The sequence below is a fragment of the Pygocentrus nattereri genome, chromosome 6 (assembly GCF_015220715.1).
Source record: "Pygocentrus nattereri isolate fPygNat1 chromosome 6, fPygNat1.pri, whole genome shotgun sequence".
Taxonomy (NCBI): Eukaryota; Metazoa; Chordata; class Actinopteri; order Characiformes; family Serrasalmidae; genus Pygocentrus; species Pygocentrus nattereri.
This window is the reverse complement of record NC_051216.1, coordinates 20,004,899-20,021,462: the sequence shown is the minus strand read 5'-3', so window position 1 is coordinate 20,021,462 and position 16,564 is coordinate 20,004,899. Positions and strand designations below refer to the sequence as shown.

Below are 16,564 nucleotides of genomic sequence, written 5' to 3'. Positions count from 1 at the left end.
GTAATTAGAGAACTAAGCTACTTTAACATGCACCCATTGAAAAGCAGTGCCAATAGAATAGGATGCTCTGAGGTAGCCGTATGGCACCCGTTGCCCATGCTAAGCATCTGCTAGATGGGTACAACACTCCGAGCTGTAGAGCAGTGGAACTGCATTCTCTGGAGTGATAGAGCTCCATCCAACACCTTTGGGATGAGATCACTACATGACCTCATTAAAGCTCTTGTGGATGAATGCAATTAAATGCTTACACCAATGTTCCCACACCTAAGCTTTCTCAGAAGAGTGTAGGCTGTTACTGCAGCAAAGATTAGCATGGTTAGATGTGACTGTTATTTCAAATCTATATTTGATGATGTATTTATTGTAATCCAGAAGATTAAGCAGAATATTTAGGTGACGCTGGGTTACTGTGCTAAAGTATCTGCAATTTTATTTGTTTTACTCAGTGCCAATCCTATCCTATACAAGCAAATTCAGTGTATTACTTTTGTCATGTAGTAAATGTATGATGTGTGATGCATATCATAGATTTGCTACATCAAATCCAGTTTACTGCTATCATCTGCATGTCTGTTTCATTTAATAATTTATTTTGCATTTGTTACAATAAAGCTTTTGCTGCTGCAAATAGCTGAAACATTTGCAGTCACTGAAATTCAATTTAATTGCCATGCAGTCTCTTTGAAAATTAACTGTCAAACAAACATCTGTGCCACTTTTACTGCAAATGAATTCATCCCTGGATTATGAAGACATCGGATTGGAAATGATTCTGCGATAAACAATGAGGTCAGATATACTAAGGTCCTCTAAAGGCCTCTCTCTCACTCTCTCTTTGCAGAACAGTGATTGGTGTGTAAATGAGATTATTTGGGGGATTACGGCTATATGACAGCGAGGTCTGTCTGTAGATAGATGAGTATATGGCAGCCTTTTATAGCTTCATTCATTAAACATGTGAATAAGGCAGAGTGTATGGGCTGTACAGAGCACACCCTTATGCTGACGCAGAGGGCTCTTGTCATAATGAGCAGCTATATATAAACTCTAATGTAATTCTTCATTTAGTAAAGGATTTAGCTCTGCCAAATCATCTTACCCTCCTTTAACCTTAACCATATTTAATATGAGAGCATCTGCACACAGTCAGGTATGTATGTATGTATCATATGAATCAATCATTAACATTTTCCATTTCTGTGTTTAGTTTTATTATGTTGACACCATCTGCATTGCTTTCTGATTACTCACACTGTTTGATCTTTTGAGGTTTATCATTTTATATTAGATGGAAAATGAAAAGAGAAAGTAGTGCATAACAAACTAACAAACAAAAAGATCCACTGTAGTTCTATATGCAAGTATTTTTTATTGACCTTATGTGCTTATACTTCTACTCAAGCTCTTAAAAAAATACTTTTAAATAAATGTTTATTTCACTAAAGACACAATAATTCTACTTGAGTATGGATTTAATCTCTGGAACACATTCACAGCCAGACTCACCTTTCTCACAATAATAAAAACATGGGTTATGTATTCGTTTGAGTAGCTCAAACTACTTTCTAAATAATACGCTTAAAAGCATTAGTCCAACAACAACGATCCCAAATATACTCAATCAGCCAAGACATGTTCGGTATCTCAAGTGTTATTCTTAAACTCTGCACTGAAACTACAAGGTTAATTTAATTAACAAGTGATTAAAGCACAAAACCCTACAAATCACAGTGCCTGGATCATACATGCGTATTGGGTGTCTGACACTATTTAACATGTGGTGATCTATAAAAATGAACAAAAAATAAAAAAATAAATAAAAATACTGTTACAACTGATTTCAGTTAAGCAACATGCTTTAGTTTTTGTATAAAGCAGCAAGTCATACAATGTGAGAAACTTCATAAGGAAGTATCAAATTATTTAGGCATTCAGTTTGCAAAATGCTAATTAGTAGGGTACACATTTCCATTTCTTGCACCAAAATTAGAAGCTCTATTGCAAAACTAAAGAAGACCACATTGGCCTAATGCAGGGGTTGGTAACCCAAATGTTAGGAAGAGCCATTTTGTCCTTTCAACAAAAATCAAAAAACTTTGGGAGCCGCAACATTTTTTGTCAATTTTACCATTCTTAGCTTTAAATATGTCTCAATAGGTGCTAATGTACTAGTACAGGCTAACAATTGCTTTAATGACTTTACTCTGCTTTAAGCAGCTCAGCTATAACTGCTTTTCTTGCATCTCCAGCAGGAAACCTTTCCACAAAAGTAGAAGAGTTTCATGAAAGAAATGTGTCTTAACATTCAACATTTCACAAGGCTGAAGTCAGCTTCTCATTAGCCAGCTTCTTGTTCAAATTTCTTTCTTCCACCTTAAGTTGTGCCTGAAGCGCCAAAATGTAACTTTTGCACCATTTTAGGCGGAGCGGGAAAATTTGAACAAGCAGCTGGCGAAAAAGTTTGTGATTTTTTTTGTGTTTGACAGTTTCTTGCTGCAGATTAACTATTTAAGGTAACCAGCCAGCAAATAAGTCTGTTTTGAAATTAAAATGATCAATGTTCGTCTTAAATCCTTCTCTTTGCCGTTTCACTAGCTACACAGATAGGCAAGATTGCTGTCTGCATTGATATGGTGACCAGCAGCATGCATATTAATATATTTTATTAAATAAAAGTGATTACAGAAACTAATTTTTTTTTTCTTGACATTAAAGTACATTTTTTAAACTGTGTAATTTTTCAAGCAAAATTCAGTATTGTATTTTGGCATGTTTACTTTACATGACTTTCCAGGCATTCCCGGACCTGTATGAATCCTGCTAAGCCTAAACTAAATGGGATTTTAAAGAGTGAAACATTATAGGTGTTGGAAGACTAGATTTAATCCATGAAATTGAGCAATAGCGATTTGGGGAGGTTAAATGTCTCTACCCAGGTGAGGTTTGTGTTCCATCCAAGTCCATGTTTTTACAGATCACTTAAGAGTAAATAAAGGCAGTGATAGCAGTGCTGTGGGTCACTTGGGGAAGATGTCTGTAATCCTGCCACAATGAGACAACAGAAGAGCTGAGATGAGCGTCCCACTGGGAAGTTTGAAGACTAAGCACATTCATTACAGCACACACTAAGGTCACTGGGCTCTGTGGCTGCATGTGTGTGTGTTTGCTCAACAGACTTATTACCTCACTTTTATCCCTGGCCGACCAGGCTTCTGCCATCACACGTAACCATAGTAACGGTCCTCGGCCACCTCAGCCTGCTTTTTCTCAATGTAAATGGACTGTGTGCTTCAAAAGGGCCCTGGATTCACATCAGCTATCAGCGTAGCTGGAAGAAAAGACAATACACAAACAGAGTCATAATTCAACAATCAGATCATTTCTGTCAATGTTTATCCAGAGATGTACATGTGCTTTAGTGATTGTACATGTGTGAAACACAGAGAGAGAGAGAGAGAGAGAGAGAGAGAGAGAATGTGCTATTGCGATGAAGCTCATAAATAGTATAACAAGGCTTGACATGAGGCCTCATATAATACTCAATGCTGTAACAGAGCGGAAGCTCCTAGGTCAAAACGGTTTTCCACAGATCTTCTGCTAGCTGGAATAATAAGCATATTAATCAGGAGACAAGGAGACATACACCCCTCTCCCTCGCTCTCAGTAGCAGTCCTCAAGAGGGGACGGCGGCTGTGTGTTGTCTGTCTCCACAACAGCACGTCTGGCTGGCAGCCAAACACACATCTCTCTGATCCATCTGTCTCTCTCTCTTTGTTCTGTTTGAAGAGAGCTGCCTCCTTCATTTCCCATCAGCGATCAGCTCCTGTATAGAGCAGCAAACCTACAGAAATCTATAGTTAACACCCTCCTCATGCTAGGCAGCAATTTTGCTGTCAGTCTAGGAGATGCTTAATATGAGGATGAATGCAGGTGTTATCATTGTTTCAGGCACAGCGCAGTGAAAAGGCTGTGGCACTGAGTGTTAAAGATGGTAACCTTATTTGACATGATGTCAACTTGATGTCAGTCTTTTGCCACTGACATTGGCTAACCTGAAAAGTTTGTAATAAGGAAATTAGTTAAATAATAAAAAATTCTAACAGCCTTGTTTGATTAATAACTAACACAATGATGAACTTTTAAAACACAAAAAGTGTATAATTACTCTTTTTGCATGCAATATAATAATTATTCAAAGTTTATCTGCTTTGTTCTATGAGTAGATTGAAACAATAAATCTGAGCAGCCTTTCAGATGAGATAAAAAAATCAGTTAATTGTGCAGTTAACATTTTAATTTTAGCTGCATATATCTAATCACTGTGCCATGAGAGTGTAATTAACTCACTCATGGTTAATAAAAGACTGTTAATTACTATCTGTAACAAAATTCCACCTCGCATCACTGAAACACATCCAGGCCAATATTTGATAGAAGAAGGGTTTTTTGTGATAGTTTGGTTTCATCTTAATCCTTCTAATCAGTGGATTTCAACCCATGCATTTCTCCATTTCCCCTTACATCATTCAAAAGAAGGAAAGGTCTAAGTAAAAAAGATTTGTGCTGCCCTCTAGTGGATGAGAGAACTCTTCACACAGTGAAAATCTCGTTCTGTTATTGCTTCCCTGCAAGGATGGCACAGAAAGAAAGCAAGAAAAGGAAAGAAAAAGAAAACGAACTCGCAAACTCTGCTGCATTGCCTATGAACATTAACGTAAGCCACTTTTCACCGTCGAGGCAGGCTCCTATTAAGTGACTCTAAAAACTTGCCTCAATACAGAGCCATTTAGCTAACCTAGGTCTACCCCGCTTGTTAAGAAGTTTAGGTCACCTTTGACAACTACACTCTATTAAACATTTTAACGACTGTAAATTCAGTTTAACGTTTAACTTACACGCGTGTTGAAAGTTATTAAAGTTTACGTATCTCAGCTTAAGTGGAGCAGAAACCGCCAGGGTGTAACGTTAGCTGTAGCGTTAGCATTAGACGAGTTTGGCTAATATGTAAGTTAACGATATTTATACGCCATTTGGTTTTCATTATAGCCATGACACTATCTAATTTGACTTAATAACCACAGCAACAAGTAGAAACGGAGGGTGTGCCTGCAGCATTATTTATAAAAGAAAAGACGACTTACTGGACGAAAGGGAAGAAAGCCTTTCTGAAACAGCGTGTAAGAACTGTCACCATGGCCTGAGGTTTGTGATGATGATTCAGCGGCGTCCACAGGTGCATTTTAAAACACCGTTTTTCTGAGGGACCCAAACTGAGACAGTGTTCAAAATAGCCTATAAGGTATTAAAAAAGGAAATAATTTGTGGCCAACATGAATTTGTCCAGTATGAAGACCCCTAGCCATAGTTTGGTTTAACTAACGTTTTTGAGTGTTGCTTGGTGCCACTGACCATTGTCATCCTGTGCTTTGTAACGATTTAATATTTAATTTGTCCAGTACACTGAAGATACCCAAATGTTCCAGTACGTCAAGTTAAGTCAAGAGGCTTTTGCAGTGCAATAAATAGGATGAATTAAACAGACAGGACAGTGCAGCACTGACACATTTCTGGACACGAGGTAGTGAGAATAAGGTGCAAAGATATTAAACATGCTATGATCTGTGAGTCACGCCGTCAGATGACATACATAAACACAGCAGTTACTGAGGTAGTAAAACTTGAGTAAACAGTGAAAACACAGTGTTAGCAGCAATGTTCCACAAAGTGCAAGTAGAGCATCAAAAGAGGTGTGTGTGTGAGTGGGAGTGTGGAATATGTGTATGAAGGGGGCTTTCAGATCAGTCCTTACGATTGCTTACCTGATTGCTTGAGGAACAAAACTGTTGCAGAGTCTGGCAGTGATAGCACGGATGTTCCAGTAACTTCTGCCAGACAGCAGCAGTGAAAAAAAGTCAGTGTGAGTGATGGATGGAGTCATCCACAATGCTTTCCAGATGCAGCGTGTGATGTAGATGTCCATGATGAAGGGGAGAGAGACCCCAGTGATCTTCTCAGCTGTCCTCACTCTAGGGACTTGTGGTCAGAGGCGGTGCAATTCCCAAACGATGCGAAGATACAGCTGCTCAAGATGCTCTCCACAGTCCTCTTGTAGAACATGGTGAGGATGGGAGGGAGAGATGAGCTTTCTTCAGTCTCTGTAGGAAGTAGAGGCACTGCTGGGCTCTCTTGGCTATGGAGTTGGTGCTGAAGGACCAGGTGAGGTTCTCTGTGATGTAGACACTGAGAAACCTCCACAGGAGGATTTTCACAGCAGAGCCAGTGATGTTCAGTGGCGGGTGGTCACCTCACACTCTTCAGAAGTCGACAACCATCTCTTTTGTCCACATTCAGACACAGGCTGTTGGTTCCGCACCAGTCTGTTTGCCGCTGCACCTCCTCTCTGTATGCTGACTCATCATTCTTATTGATCAGACCCAACACAGTTGTGTCATCAGCAAACTTGATGATGTGGTTTGAACAGACCTCCATGATATACTGCATGACTGTCTAGTTTGCTCTGAACAATCTTAGTTGAATTTATGTATTGAATGTCTTAAATCTCTTAGCAATGAAAAAAGCTGTGTTTAGTATACGAGGGATTTAAGTTTGCTTTTTTTTTGCTTGACCTTGTAGTTTTGCAACCATTTTATATAATTGTATGTACTGTGAGCATGATATAAATACTGTAATATAATCTTTAAAAAATCAGTCATGTGTAAAGATCATGTGTTATAGCTGTTTTCTAACATATTTTACTAACTTCCTTTTTTAGAGCTCTGATAGAGACATCATCTTTCTCAGGTGCACGCTTGAGGTAAATAGCTCTGGTCATATGAAATCAAGACAACTGGTAATTTAATTTATAGTGTACCATTCTGTTAAAAAATCTACTAGCAGCTCTTTTGGAGCTTTACATTTTGGCCACAATTGTGACTGGTGGGATTAAATTAATAATACATTATGAATCAATTTTTGATTTCCTATAATTTTCCAAAAAGTAAAGACTTTTACCTAACTTTGTTAAGCATGCCTGACTGAAATTGTCTGAAATTAGAGGAGTATAATGATACGAAGCTGTTGGCTCCCTCAGAGTCTAAATAGCTTTCAGTAATTGTGGAAACTAGTGAATTCCAGGTTATATGAGGAAGTGCTGCAGTGAAATGTGAAGGTCTTTGATCTAAAGTTCAGAGTGTGTGTTGTGTACTATGAATCATCCAAAACAGGAGTAAGCAGGTGCCAGTAATGCAGCTGTTCTGCAAAACCGAAAAAAAATGTGTGACTAAATGTGTTTGAAATTTCTTCCAGACAAGACAGCACAAATTATTTTTGATTTAACACTGACTGTCACCATTCCCTTTGCAGACTCACCTGAGGCTCTGCTGATTCAGCTGTTTTCTCGCAAGTTCATCTCATCTACCTACTGCAATGATGTGAGATATTTAATTTGCAGTTTTTCATGTTGACATTTTGCTTTTGAGGATGAACAGAATTCCTGATGGCTTGTTTTGTTTACTTACCTAGCAATTCTATTATTTTCTTAATGACTTATTGCAAACACAGCAAAACAAACACTATGGTTTATTCCAACTGTTTGCAAGATAAAATCATATTAAACGTGAAAATAATTTAGACAGGCTAGCTTGCAAACTTTGAACCATGCCCTACATGTTAAAGGTACACACTTAAAAAATTCAAGGGTTCTTTAATAAAGAAAACTAATAACCATGAATAAATTGAAGAACGTTTTGTGTGATTAAAGAGTTCTTTGCACCGTGAAATGGTTCTTTAGATTGAAGTAGCATGTGCTGTAGATGGTTTTATATAAAGCCTTTTAGGAAAAGGTTCTGTATAGCACCATTTTGTTATGGGTTTGGCATTGTAACAACAGCAGACCACTTTGTGATGCTATATAGAACCCTTTTCAAAAAGGTTCTATATAAAACCATTTACAGCACATTCTCCTTCAATCTGAAGAACCGTTTCATGATGCAGCGAACCCTTTAATCATGCAAAGAGTTGAGTGTTCATGGTTCTATATAGAACCATTTCTTTACTAAAGAACCCTTGAAAAAAAAGAATGTTTTTTGTTAATAGTGTATCCGTTATAATAATAATAAATGGCCGAGCATTAATCCTTCCGATTTATTCTGATTGTTTATCACAGCAGTAACATTGCACACAGTGAATATGCCAAAACCAGAGTGCTGACATTTCCTCCAGGTTATCTTGAATCCAGCATGTAAGCTTGCAATAATTAGCTTTGAGTATCTGTAATTTTTCAAATGCATTTTCTCCCTTGTGAGTAAATTTTAGGGAATTCATTTCACTCTTAAATCATTGTCTGTCAGACAATTTCTACTAGCTTGAGTATAGAATTTTTTGCACTTTTCACATTGCAACAAATTTTAACTCATGCCTTGAGTGGGGAAAAAAAAAAAGATTAGATCAGGTTTGCAGTAGAAGAGCCCAACAGTTATACATCACAGCTCAGGAACTAAGTGTTTATTATTATCTAAGTTAGTGATATGATTGGTATTTTTGTTCACACAAATTTTTGTCAGTGGTAGGATCATTATGATTTTCCCACATCCAAGTATTGCAGCATGCATTTCATTATTCATTGTGACTCTTATATACACTGTTATTGAAAAGTGGAAGCATTTAGGAACTACTGCAACCACAAAATGTTACAAAGCAGGGCCACTGAGTGCTGAGGCACTTTGTACATAAAAACCACCAAAACTCTGCTGACTCAATAACTGGAGTTCCAGACCTTCCAGAGAGAGAGAGAGAGAGAGAGACAGACAGACAGATAGACAGACGGTCAGCCAGTCAGTCAAATAGCTTTATTAATCTCAGAGGTAAATTCTTCTACTACAGCAGTACAAAGCACAGTACAGAGCAAAAGGAACAGGAGCAAAATATTGCCGTAGACTATTTACAATTACAGGAAAAGAAAATTATGATAAATAATATAATAAAATATACTAAAACAATAAGAATAATGTGCAATAAAAAAATACAAAGTAATTGCATGAATATTATGTAGGAGACAATGCAGTGGTGCCTGTCCCTTCAGTGAATGAACTGACTATGGACTGTAGTAATAAATGTTAATAGTTGTACAGTTTACCTTTAACAATTTGACATTTATGGATGTAAACAAAGTGACAATGCAATGTGCATTATTACTGGATAGATAAACAAAATAAACAGTCATCCTGAAACAGAAAAGGTCCTTCCCAAAACTTCCCACAAAGTTGGAAGTATACAATTATCCAAAATGTCTTGGACTGCTAAAGCATTAAGACTTCCCTTCACTGGAGGCCTAGGCCAACCCCTGAAAGCAACCCCACAGCATTATCCCTCCTCCACCAAACTTTACAGTTGGCACAATGCAATCAAGCAGGTAATGTTCTCCTAGTACTCTGGTACAGTGTAAACATATACTGTGGAGTGACTTCATGCTTTTCTACCTGGCAGTCTGGATGAGTCTGGGTTTGGTGAATGCCAGGAGAACATTACCTGCCTGATTGCATTGTGCCAACTGTAAAGTTTGGTGGAGCAGGGATAATGCTATGGGGTTGCTCTCAAAGGTCGGCCTAGGTGGCCCCCAGTGAAGGGAAATCTTAATGCTTCAGCAGACCAAGACATTTTGGAAAATTGTATACTTCGAACAGTTTGGGGAAGGAGACTTTTTCTGTTCCAGCATAACTGAGCTCCAATGCACGAAGCAGCTCCATAAAGGCATGGTTGGGTGAGTTTGGTGTGGAAGAACTTGACTGGCCCACACAGAGCCATCAAACTAGAACCTGTGATGAACTAGAACAGAGATTGCGAGCCAGATCCTCTTGTGTAACATCAGTGTCTGACCTCACGAATGCTCTTCTGGATGAATGGGCATAAGTTTCCACAGACACACTCCAAAATCTTGTAGAACGCTTCCCAGAAGAGTGGAAGCTGTTATAGCTGCAAAGGGGGGACAAACTCCATATTAGTACTTATGGATTTAGAATGCAATGTCATAAAATATCCTGTCCGTGTAATGCGCAGATTCCTATACTTTTTTCCATATAGTAAATGTAGTAATATTGTCTGTAGGAGCTGTTTGAAGGGGTTTTCCCAGTCAATTTGAGTAATTCTGATGTGGTATTATGCATGTGGTATTATTAAACCTGCCTTTTACCTCATGTTGTGTCACTTATGCAATCAGTCTGTAGATGAGAAAGAAAAATGTGGCATTCTTAAATGCAGGCTGGTATTAAGTATACTGTGGAAGACAGGTAGAACTTGCAGAGTTAGTTCAATTGTAAGCAAAAGTTTGGGCACCCTTGGCCGAGTTACATATTTTGTTACTTTACACTTAATTAACTTAAATAGTAGAAAATAGTAAAATAAGTTTGGATACTTTTCTTGAGGTTTTTGCAGTACTGTTCTTGATATTTTGCAAAGAGAACATTGCAAGCTGGAAAGTCTTTGTATTTTTATAGTCTCCCCTGCTTAATAAACTTCAGTTATCTTAATGTTCAGATCTTCAGCTAGCTGCTTAGAAGAGCCCATGGTTTTTGAGTGTTAACACAAAGTTTAAAGAGTTAGAGAATTTGTCATTCTCTGGAATTTTCATCAGCTGACAATTCCTAATTACAGTTCTTGACCTGCCTAACCAGTCCCAGCAAGTCAATTAATGTCTAGTGATTTAACTTCTAAGGCTTTACAAATGGAAGTGTCTGTTGGTCATATTTTTCAGTGAATCAAGGCCACAAACTCAGGATGAATTTGAAAAACACTACTTTGCAGTGACTGCTAAACACTTAGCTAACACATTGTTAGCTAACACTTTGGCAAGTTTGACCATATACTGTGATTCTTTATAATTAAGATATTACATAAAATATTTTAGTAAAATGGAGGAACCAATGAAAGAATAAAGACTAATGATAAAGCTTTAAACATGGATTGTTTGTGTCAAGTAGTTGTTAATATTGTTACGATTTTATTTTTTTTCTTTTTGTTGGCTGGTCTGCCCCTCAATTCAAATGCAATGGAACACTATAAAAAAAACCACTGTGCTTTTCCATTGTGAACAGTACTTCATGCACAACTACACTGGTCAAAAAAATAAAGGAAACACTCAAATAACACATCCTAGATCTGAATAAATGAAATATTCTCATTGAATACTTTGTTCTGTACGAAGTTGAATCTGCTGACAAAATCACACAAAAAACATCAATGCAAATCAAATTTATTAACCAATGGAGACCTGGATTTGGAGTCACACACAAAATTAAAGTGGAAAAACACACTACAAGCTGATCCAACTTTGATGTAAAGTCCTTAAAACAAGTCAAAATGAGGCTCAGTATTGTGTGTGGCCTCCCCATGCCTGTATGACCTCCCTACAATGCCTGGGAATGTTCCTGTTGAGGTGGCGGATGGTCTCCTGAGGGATCTCCTCCCAGACCTGGACTAAAGCATCCGCCAACTCCTGGACAGTCTGTGGTGCAACGTGGCATTGGTGGATGGAGCGAGACATGATGTCCTAGATGTGCTCAATCGGATTCAGGTCTGGGGAACGGGCGTGCCAGTCCATAGCTTCAATGCCTTCATCTTGCAGGAACTGCTGACACCCTCCAGCCACATGAGGTCTAGCATTGACCAGCATTAGGAGGAACCCAGGGCCAACCACACCAGCATATGATCTCTCAAGGGTTCTGAGGATCTCATCTCAGTACCTAATGGCAGTCAGGCTACCTCTGGCGAGCACATGGAGGGCTGTGCGGCCCTCCAAATAAATGCCACCCCACACCATTACTGACCCACTGCCAAACCGGTCATGCTGAAGGATGTTGCAGGCAGCAGATTGCTCTCCACGGCGTCTCCAGACTCTGTCACATGTGCTCAGTGTGAACCTGCTTTCATCTGTGAAGAGAACAGGGCACCAGTGGCGAATTTGCCAATCCTGGTGTTCTCTGGCAAATGTCAAGCGTCCTGCACAGTGTTGGGCTGTGAGCACAACCCCCATCTGTGGACGTCGGGCCCTCATACCATCCTCATGGAGTCGGTTTCTAACCGTTTGTGCAGACACATGCACATTTGTGGCCTGCTGGAGGTCATTTTGCAGGGCTCTGGCAGTGCTCCTCCTGTTCCTCCTTGCACAAAGGCGGAGGTAGCGGTCCTGCTGCTGGGTTGTTGCCCTCCTACGGCCTCCTCCACGTCTCCTGGTGTACTGGCCTGTCTCCTGGTAGCGCCTCCAGCCTCTGGACACTACGCTGACAGACACAGCAAACCTTCTTGCCACAGCTTGCATTGATGTGCCATCCTGGATGAGCTGCACTACCTGAGCCACTTGTGTGGGTTGTAGAGTCCGTCTCATGCTACCACGAGTGTGAAAGCACCACCAACATTCAAAAGTGACCAAAACATCAGCCAGAAAGCATACGTACTGAGAAATGGTCTGTGGTCCCCACCTGCAGAACCACTCCTTTATTGAGTGTGTCTTGGTAATTGCCAGTAATTTCCACCTGTTGTCTGTTCCATTTGCACAGCAGCATGTGAAATTGATTGTCAAGCAGTGTTGCTTCCTAAGTGGACAGTTTGATTTCACAGAAGTTTGATTTACTTGGAGTTATATTGTGTTGTTTAAGTGTTCCCTTTATTTTTTTGAGCAGTGTACATAAAACTAGGTGTTGTTTACTTCTGATTTTCACTGCATTATCATTTTTTTTCCAGCTATGTTGTTATGCAAAGTTAATATTGAACATGGGGTAGCTCATTGCTACCCTGTAGTACTATCACCCCCATTAGAGCAATGAAAGTGCACTCTGATGCATTGCTAGGGCCAGAGAAAGCACACGACCCTAGTAGAAACACATGCAGCTTACTGACACCCTGTAACTATTACTTTTAATAAAAAAGAAAAATACCAGTCATAAAGAAAATAGCCTCTCTTACAGAACAGTTCATTTCCCCCCTAGCAAAAAGGCTATTAGTTTCGCCCACTGCAAAGCAATTTACAGCTTCATAAACAATTACGGTCCTGCTTGGGCAATTTACTAGGTTGTTTTAAGGACATTGTGCAGCCAAAATTAATATTCCGATGCACTGGAGCAGAAAGAGAAGGGTCATTAGCTAAAGCAGTGGGTCTTATCCTGACTGCCTGAGACAAGACTGTAAAGCCCTGATGTAAGCCATGATAATCCACACACTTTCACAAAGCCAAGATCCATATCGCTAACACATGATAACACTTAGATGAATGTATCTATAATTAACCAACCTGGCTTTGTGTGCTTTCTACAGCCAGATAGTGTGTTAAAGAAAAAAAAAATGATCAAGGTTTTCTAAAATAGAATAGCATGTAATGCAGCAGGTGAGTAATCGTTTACATTTGTAATTGTTCCTAGATTTGTGGTGTGAATAGCACTAGTTTTTTTCACAGCGGATTGCTGCTGAGCATGCTCTGAAAAAAAATGGTGTGAACAGTAGATGGTGGACTTGTTTAAGAAAACCATTAGGTGGTAGTCAAGCGTCACTAAGATAATCATTTCACCTGTCACAAGTCTGTTGTGTGTGTTAACATAAACTTTACTGACATTGTAATATTGTAATTATAGTGACAGACCTACATGATTTGATGTAAAACCTGTCTTGTTTTAAACAATTTTGTGTCACCAGCGGACCGCTACAACAGTGCTTCATGGATAAAATTTATTCCAATTTCCAGAAAAAGACAGTACTGTACCCCCAAAACACTTAATATTCAGACATTCTCTTGAAACTCCAGAATTCAGCGAGCCCCCCCAAAACATTAAAAATTCACTCAGCCCCTTCCACACAGCCACAATCACAGTTTCTCAAAAGAGCCAAAATAGTCAGCCTGTCCAAATAGCCAAAATCCAATCACTCTCTCAAAAGAGTCAGAATCCAGTTACCCTTTCAAAACAGCCAAATATCAGCTTGCACTACAAAACCACCAAAATTCAGTCAGTCTCTAAAAAAAAAAACACCAAAATTCAGCCAGAAATCAAAAGTGAGCTGTCGCCTTAAAACGGTATAAATTCTGTCAAACCAGTCAAAATTCTGTTAGCGCTTCAAAATAGCCAGAACCAAATTATGCCTTTAAAAAAACAGGCTAAATCCAGTCACCCCCTTAAAATAGCCAAGTTTTAATTAATGCCTCCCCTATTATAATAATTCAGCCAGCTGCTCAGAATAGCCAAAAGTTAGTCAGGCCCACAAAACAGCCACAAGCCAATCAGCCCCTCAAAGCAGCCACAAATCAGTCAGCTCCTCAAAACATTCACAATTCATTTGACTTCTCAAAATTGCCAAAATTATGCCAGCCCCCCCAAAATAGCCAAAATTCAGCTAGCCTTTCTGTAACCTTTACTTGACCTCTGAGTCATCACTAATGTGTGACTCAGTATCAGATGAGTTTTCTGGTTGGATAGAGTAACAATATTAGATTAGAATGCTGTGGTGAGCTGAGACTCCAGTGCCAGAATCTGCCATATGGGCCTTTTCAGACACTGCTGAGATACCCTGTGCTTTTCTGCCTTTTTTCCACAAGGGGGTAGTGTATAGCAAACAACGCAGAGCCACAGAGTTACTCTTATGCTGACCACTTCTCTGAGCTTAGACAAAAAGCATAGGAATTTTCCTTGCCCTGTCAATGTAACTTGGCCCAATGACACCATGAATCATTCTTAATGGCTATGGTAATATTTTAGTAATACTTTAAGGTCTTTTGAAACCAGGTTTTCCCGGACATAACAGATCGAAGCTCTTTTGAAGTGTTGGAAATGCCACTGTATGTAATGGTCATATAATTTGAATAATAAATCGGGGAGAGGGGAAGACTGTGGTCCAAGTTTATGAATATTTAAAGAATGCAGTTTACAGATCAGAACACTGACAATGGATGAATACTAATTTTGGGCACTCTGTGTCTGATGAGGGGTTAAATAGGACGTTGACTGCATAATTTATTTTCTTTCTTCCTCTTTTTTTATTTGCACCTTTTTATGGGCTTCCTTTGGTCTGGCAATGTCTGTGTATCCTACATTTTATCAGAAAATGGAAAGAAAAGACCACTTTCCACTGAAATATTAATATCTGAAACGCATGGCATGTAAATGAGAGAACACCTTGGTTAAGTGTGTTTTACCTAACAATTTAAGGGCAGTGGATTTTTCTTGCTCTTGCAAAAAAGGGATGCACAATAAGCACTAAATGTGTCAGATTTTTGTCTATTTGAAATTTGACTGTGGAAACAACTTAATTAAAGTTTTAAAACCCCCAAAGCCCATTTTGTAGTGGAAAGCGTTCAGTGCTGTCTGTGGTTTCTAAAGCAGCAGAGCTTTGGACTCTGACTGAGTCACGGTTAAAGTGAACATTATGTTTAACTAGTTTAGATGTGGGCCGAGCGGGAAGTCTTGCTCTCTTTTGTCATAATCCCTGTCTTTCTGGTGGAAGCTGCGTTTTTCCTGTAAAAAAAAAATGAGTGAGCCCATCCAGGTGAGAGAGAGAGAGAGAGAAGGAGAGAGAGAGAGAGAGATGGTGTCAGACCAGTGGAGGAAATCAATACAATGTAAATTATTAAGAGTGGAGGAATGCAGCTGACCCCAACAGCAGTCTGAGTTGAGGCCTCTCTCGCTCTTTTGCGCTCTCTCTCTCTGCTTCACTCTTTCTCTCTCTCTCTCTCTCTCTCTTTCTCTCTCTCTCTCTCTCTCTCTCTTTCTCTTTCTCTTTCTCTCTCATTAGTGGGCAGGAGTCAGGGTTGCCTGAGACTGGGGAGGCAGGGTGCTCAGTGGGGGGGAGATGGCCCGGGCCCCTCACATCCCTGAGCAGCCCTGCGCTCCTGCTCCTTCACTCTCCCTGGAAGCTCATTAGTAAGAGCACTGATGCATAAGAGCTAGTCATTAGCTGAGCTCTCTTTTTTCCTTCTTCACCCCCCCCCCCCCCCCTTCCTTCCTCATGCCTCCATCTTTTCCTGTCTCTCTTCCTCTCTGCTTCCCAGGGCGAGGCGAGACAGATCACGGAGACTGCTGGCATTGCAGCTTTAACGGACAGAAGAGGCCCACTCGTCCCCTCTATCTCCTCTCTCAGCTAGAGCTGTAATAAAATGGGCGTGCAGAGAGGCTTTGAGCTGTTCAGATGGAGTCTATCCAGAGTAAACATCATAGTGTCTCTCTCTTTCTCTCTCTCTCTCTGGATTTAAGTGGGGGTATTTGCACTAGCTGCAGGATGAAGCCCCTCAGTATCTGGTGACTGGCCAGGCTCAAGTTCTCAGTAAATAAGATCTCTCACTTTTCCGTCTTTCTGCTTCTATTTCTCCTTTCTTCTCTCTCCCTCTCTCTTTCTTTCTTCTCTCTCTCTCTCTCTCTTTCTACACCTCTAAGCTTCAGGGGCTGCTGAGCAAATAACATCTTTTGGGAGCACACCATGCCTGTAAGCAGGGTGACATCTGCATCAGTGTAAGCTACCAGTCTTATGAGGTTCCAGTATCTTTCCTTCCCTTCATTCATATTTCATCCATTCATTCATCAATCCATATTGT

General features: G+C 39.7%; 2 long non-coding RNA genes across 2 annotated transcripts; one reads left to right on the top strand and one right to left on the bottom strand.

Annotated features, from left to right (window-relative positions):
- Positions 1-2,866: 2,866 nt before the first annotated feature.
- LOC108424263 lies at positions 2,867-5,195 on the bottom strand. The gene is made up of 3 exons (XR_001857615.1): positions 5,145-5,195; positions 3,187-3,331; positions 2,867-3,045 (listed from the first exon to the last, which is right to left on the bottom strand). It is a non-coding gene; the product is annotated as an uncharacterized LOC108424263 (long non-coding RNA).
- On the top strand, positions 4,618-16,102 carry LOC108424261. Its single transcript, XR_001857614.1, has 4 exons — positions 4,618-4,717; positions 6,776-6,817; positions 7,366-7,433; positions 16,025-16,102. It is a non-coding gene; the product is annotated as an uncharacterized LOC108424261 (long non-coding RNA).
- Positions 16,103-16,564: the final 462 nt, after the last annotated feature.